Consider the following 6,808-nt stretch of genomic DNA (forward strand, 5'->3'; position numbering starts at 1 on the left):
GCAAGCCATAGATAATAAATGGATCTTCAAGAGGAAGACGGACGCTGATAGCAGTGTTACTATCTACAAAGCTAGAATTGTCGCAAAAGGTTTTCGACAAGTTCAAGGTGTTGACTACGATGAGATTTTCTCACTCGTATCTATGCTTAAGTCTGTCCAAATCATGTTAGCAATTGCCGCATTTTATGAAATCTGGCAAATGGATAAACAAAACTGCATTCCTTAATGGATTTACTAAAGAAAAGTTGTATACGATGCAACTAGAAGGTTTTGTCGATCCTAAAGGTGTTAACTAAATTTGCAAGCTCCAGCGATCCATCTATGGACTGGTGCAAGAATCTCGGAGTTGGAATATACGCTTTGATAAGTTGATCAAAGCATATAGTTTTATACAGACTTGCGGTGAAGCCTGTATTTACAAGAAAGTGAGTGGGAGCACTACAGCATTTCTGATAAGTATATGTGAATGACATATTGTTGATCGGAAATAATGTAGAATTATTCTGTAAAGCACAAAGGAGTGTTTGAAAGGAGTTTTTCAAAGAAAGACTTTGGTAAAGCTGCTTACATATTGAGCTTCAAGATCTATAGAGATAGTTCAAGACGCTTGATAAGTTTTTTCAATGAGTACATACCTTGAGAAGATTTTGAAGTAGTTCAAAATGGAACAGTCAAAGAAAAGGTTTCTTGCCTGTGTTACAAGGTGTGAAGTTGAGTAAGACTCAAAGCCCGACCACGGCAGAAGATAGAAAGAGAATGAAAGTCATTCCCTATGCCTCAGTCATAGGTTCTATAAAGTATGCCATGTTGTATACCGGATCTATTGTATGCCCTACCACTGAGTTTGGCAAGGGAGTACGATAGTGATCTAGGAGTAGATCACTGGACAGCGGTTAAAATTATCCTTAGTGGAATAAGGATATGTTTCTCGATTATGGAAGTGAAAAAAGGTTCGTCGTAAAGGGTTACGCCGATGCAAGTTTTGACACTAATCTAGATGACTCTAAGTCTCGGTCTAGATAAATATTGAAAGTGGGAGCAATTAGCTAGAGTAGCTCAATGCGGAGCATTGTTGACATAGAAATTTGCAAAATACATGCGGATCTGAATGTGTCAGACCCGTTGACTAAGATTCTCTCACAAGCAAAACATGATCACACCTTAGCACTCCTTGGGTGTTAATCACATAGCGATGTGAACTAGATTACTGAATTTAGTAAACCCTTTGGGTGTTGGTCACATGGCGATGTGAACTATGGGTGTTAATCACATGATGATGTGAACTATCGATGTTAATCACATGGTGATGTGATCTAGATTATTGACTCTAGTGCAAGTGGGAGACTAAAGGAAATATGCCCTAGAGGCAATAATAAAGTTATTATTTATTTCCTTATTTCATGATAAATGTTTATTATTCATGCTAGAATTGTATTAACCGGAAACATAATACATCTGTGAATACATAGACAAAGAGAGTGTCACTAGTATGCCTCTACTTGACTAGCTCGTTAATCAAAGATGGTTATGTTTCCTAACCATGGACAAAGAGTTTTTATTTGATTAACGGGATCACATCATTAGTTGAATGATCTGATTGACATGACCCATTCCATTAGCTTAGCACCCGATCGTTTAGTATGTTGCTATTGCTTTCTTCATAACTTATACATGTTCCTATGACTATGAGATTATGCAACTCCCGTTTGCCGGAGGAACACTTTGTGTGCTACCAAACGTCACAACGTATCTGGGTGATTATAAAGGAGCTCTACAGGTGTCTCCAAAGGTACATGTTGGGTTGGCGTATTTCGAGATTAGGATTTGTCACTCCGATTGTCGGAGAGGTATCTCTGGGCCCTCTCGGTAATGCACATCATTTAAGCCTTGCAAGCATTGCAACTAATGAGTTAGTTGCGGGATGATGTATTACAGAACGAGTAAAGAGACTTGCCGGTAACGAGATTGAACTAGGTATTGGATACCGACGATCGAATCTCGGGTAAGTAACATACCGATGACAAAGGGAACAACGTATGTTGTTATGCGGTCTGACCGATAAAGATCTTCATAGAAAATGTAAGAGCCAATATGGGCATCCAGGTCCCGCTATTAGTTATTGACCGGAGACGTGTCTCGGTCATGTATACATTGTTCTCCAACCCGTAGGGTCCGCACGCTTAAGGTTTCGATGACAGTTATATTATGAGTTTATGAGTTTTGATGTACCGAAGGAGTTCGGTGTCCCGGATGAGATCGGGGACATGACGAGGAGTCTCGAAATGGTCGAGACGTAAAGATTGATAGATTGGACGACTATATTCGGACATCAGAAAGGTTCCGAGTGATTCGGGTATTTTTTGGAGTACCGGGTAGTTACGGGAGAAGCAATGGGCCTTGATGGGCTTTAGTGGGAAGAGGAGAAAGGGCCAAGGGGCTGCTGCGCCCCCCCCCCCTCCCCTCTAGTCCGAATTGGACTAGGGAAAAGGGGGCCGGCCACCTCTCCTTCTCCTCCACTTCCTTCTCCCTTCCTCCCCTCTTGGTGGACTCCTACTAGGACTTGGAGTCCTAGTAGGACTCCACATCCTGGCCGCACCAATTGCCTTGGCCGGCCTCCTCCTCCTCCATCCTTTATATACTGAGGCAAGGGGCACCCCATAGACACAAGTTGATCCACGTGATCATATTCTTAGCCGTGTGCGGTGCCCCCTTCCACCATAGTCCTCGATAATATTGTAGCGGAGTTTAGGCGAAGCCCTGCTGCAGTAGTACATCAAGATCGTCACCACGCCGTCGTGCTGACGGAACTCTTCCCCGACACTTTGCTGGATCAGAGTCCGGGGATCGTCATCGAGCTGAACGTGTGCTAGAACTCGGAGGTGCCGTAGTTTCGGTGCTGGATCGGTCGGACCGTGGAGACGTACGACTACATCAACCAAACGCTTCCGTTGTCGATCTACAAGTTACGTAGATCATACTCTCCCCTCTCGTTGCTATGCATCACCATGATCTTGCGTGTGCGTAGGAATTTTTTTGAAATTACTATGTTCCCCAACAGATCGTTGTCGCGATGATGGCCCCGGCGGCGTTCCGGCGCCACCGGAAGAGAGGGGGAGAGAGCCCCCCTTCTTCTTCTTCTTCTTCTTCTTCCTTGACCTCCCCCCCTAGATGGTAGAAGAGTTTCCCCTCTGGTCCATGGCCTCCATGGCGGCAAAGGGGCGAGAGCCCCTCTGAGATTGGATATGTCCCTCTGCTTCCTTCTGTTTCTGCACTCTCCGATTTTGCCCTTTCATCGTTTCTTAAATTACCGGAGATCCGTAACTCCTATTTGGCTGAAATTTTAACACGATTTGAATCCGGATATTGGAATTCTTGCAGCGAAAGAAGGGCACCAACCGCCTTACGGGGTGGCCACGAGGGTCAGGGGCGCGCCCACCCCCCTTGGGCGCACCCCCTGCCTCAAGGCCCCCTCGGGCATCGTCTTGCGATGATTCTTCTTCCCAAAAATCACATATATTCCAAAAAAATCTCCGTAAGTTTTTATCCCGTTTGGACTCTGTTTGATATGGATTTTCGCCGAAACGAAAAACATGCAACTAACAGGAACTGGCACTGGGTACTCGATCAATATGTTAGTCCCAAAAATAGTATAAAATGTTGCCAAAAGTATATGAAAGTTGTATAATATTGGCATGGAACAATCAGAAATTATAGATACGATGGAGACGTATCCGTCCCCGGCAAGGATCTTGCCGGGGGCTTTCGGCTATCCCCGGCAAGGATCTTTCCCGGGGGTCTTCGTCTTCTGGTTCCTATCTAGACTCGCGGGCCTTTGGTCTTCATAAAGATGTGCATGCCACCACGCGGGTGCCCTTGAGTCTTGGTCTCGACGTTGTCGATGGTGTCAGAACTCTCAGGCTCAAGGGTGGCGGCCTTGCTGTTGTTGGGCAAGTCACCCCGGCAAGGCTCTCGCTAGGGCTATGTACTTGCCGGGGGAAGCCCATCTTGCCCCTTCGCTCTTCATACCTCTGGCTTGAGTGTTGCCTTGGTTGTCTCATACCTTTGCTTCTTCTGCCTCGCCAAGCATGGTCGCAGGTGTAGCTACGACTGCCCGTGCACAAGTAAAAGGGGTACAGAAAGGCTCCTACTTTTGTTCACCGACAGGAGCCCCCGGGCGTGGGCTACCCATAAGCGCAAAGTGTTGTCGGGCCAGGCCCAGAACGGTGCGCGGTTACGCCTGGCAGAGTTTTATCCGCAGTAACTTCTTCGCCAGTTGCGCTTCCCCATGATCCGCATTGAGTGTGTGACATGGGAGTCGTGCGTGGAACGGTCGCAGCACACTTGCGTCACCCTACAGTGAATAGTAAAGAGGTGACCCGCATCTTCCCCCTAAAAAAGAGGAAGCCGCAGGGCGCGGCTCATTTACAAGTGGACTCGGGTCGTGGCCTTCACGGCGCCCGCGCCCCATGATGACGGGGTGGGAAACGGTCGTCCCACTTGTCTTATTAATTCTGGCCCGCCCGCCACGTGTCCCCCATGCCTGAGGGAGGGTAGGTGGCGGATACGGAGGGCACGGGCCTTAACGCCGAGGCGGGAAGCCGGGCGTTGTTGATTGGAGCAGCAGGTCGGTCCTGATTCCCTACACCTCTGGCGGCCGGATTGGTCGAGTGGGGCGGCCGCCCTTAGGTTGGGGGGCCGAGCCCCGGCCCTGCCCCTCTATAAAAAGGGAAGAGGTTGGTATGGCAGGATGCTGCCGCCGCCCACAAGGACTATGTGGACAGCATAAATCTCTGGACCAGCCGCCTCATTGACGTTGCAGAGAGGCTCACCATGCAGCTAGCCGTCATGGACATACCGAACTTCAGGTACTCCCAGGAGGCGAACCTAAGCCACAGTGCCACGCTAACCTTGTTTTTTGAGGGCGTCCTCGACGCCCTGGAATAGCTCCGCTCCAGTCGAGCTACTTATCTTGCCAATGAGGCTCGGAAGCTTTGCCGGGGCACCCTGACCAGGGTGCTCACCAAGGTGGCGTTCTGGAACCCCAATGTCGACTTCGCCAATGCGCTTGAGAGTTTGCCGGAGGATGCGGACCTCGAGGCACTCAAAGAACGTATCGAGCCCATCATCAGCTGCATTGACGGAGTCAAGAGGTTGAAAGGCCAGCCCTGGGACAAGCCACTGCTACCTCTTGAGCACTGCGTTGGATTTCCTTGAAGAGGAAAGGGTGATGCAGCAGAGTAGAGTAAGTATTTCCCTCAGTTTTTGAGAACCAAAGTATCAATCCAGTAGGAGGCTACGCACGAGTCCCTAGTACCTATACAAAATAAATAGCTCAACGCAACCAACGCGATTAGGTGTTGTCAAGCCCTTCACAGTCACTTACGAGAGTGAGATCTGATAGAGATGATAGATAATATTTTTGGTATTTTTGATATAAAGATGCAAGGTAAAATAAAAAGGCAAAGTAAAAAAATCAAAGCAATAATAAAGTGATTGGAGATTGATATGATGAGAATAGACCCGGGGGCCATAGATTTCACTAGTGGCTTCTCTCAAGAGCATAAGTATTCTATGGTGGGTGAACAAATTACTATTGAGCAATTGACAGAACTGAGCATAGTTATGAGAATATCTAGGTATAATCATGTATATAGGCATCACGTCCGAGACAAGTAGACTGACTCCTGCCTGCATCTACTACTATTACTCCACTCATCGACCACTATCCAGCATGCATCTAGAGTATTAAGTTCAAGAAAACAGAGTAACGCCTTAAGCAAGATGACATGATGTAGAGGGATAAATTCATGCAATATGATCTAAACCCCATCTTGTTATCCTCGATAGCAACAATACAATACGTGCCTTGCTGCCCCTACTGTCACTGGGAAAGGACACCGCAAGATTGAACCCAAAGCTAAGCACTTCTCCCATTGCAAGAAAAACCAATCTAGTAGGCCAAACCAAACTGATAATTTGAAGAGACTTGCAAAGATAACCAATCATACATAAAAGAATTCAGAGGAGATTCAAATATTGTTCATAGATAATCTTGATCATAAACCCACAATTCATCGGTCTCAATAAACACACCGCAAAAAGAAGATTACATCGAATAGATCTCCATGAGAGAGGGGGAGAACATTGTATTGAGATCCAAAAAGAGAGAAGAAGCCATCTAGCTACTAACTATGGACCCGAAGGTTTGAGGTAAACTACTCAGACTTCATCGAAGGGGCTATGATGATTATGTAGGAGCCCTCGATGGTGGATTCCCCTTCCGGCGGAGCACCGGAACAGGCCCCAAGATGGGATCTCATGGATACAGAAGATTGTGGCGGTGGAATTAGGTTTTTGGCTCCGTATCTAATCGTTCGGTGGTACGTAGGTATATATAGGAGGAAGGAGTACGTCAGTGGAGCTTCGAGGGGCCCACGAGGAAGGGGGGCGCGCCCTAGGGGGGGTGCGCCCTCCACCCTCGTGACTGTCTCGTGGCTTTCTTGACGGAGGGTCCAAGTCTCCTGGATCATATCTGATGAGAAAATCAAGTTCCCGAATGTTTCATTCCGTTTGGACTCCCTTTGATATTCCGTTTCTTCGAAACACTGAAATAGGCAAAAACAGCAATTCTGGGCTGGGCCCCCGGTTAATAGGTTAGTCCCAAAAGTAATATAAAAGTGGAAAATAAAGCCCAATATGGTCCAAAACAGTAGATAATATAGCATGGAGCAATCAAAAATTATAGATACATTGGAGACGTATCAGCCACCCTGTTTCTCATTCCCGCTGCGAGTTCATGACCAAGACA

The sequence above is a fragment of the Triticum urartu genome, chromosome 7A (assembly GCF_056163025.1).
Source record: "Triticum urartu cultivar PI428250 chromosome 7A, HENAU_Tu73, whole genome shotgun sequence".
NCBI lineage: Eukaryota > Viridiplantae > Streptophyta > Magnoliopsida > Poales > Poaceae > Triticum > Triticum urartu.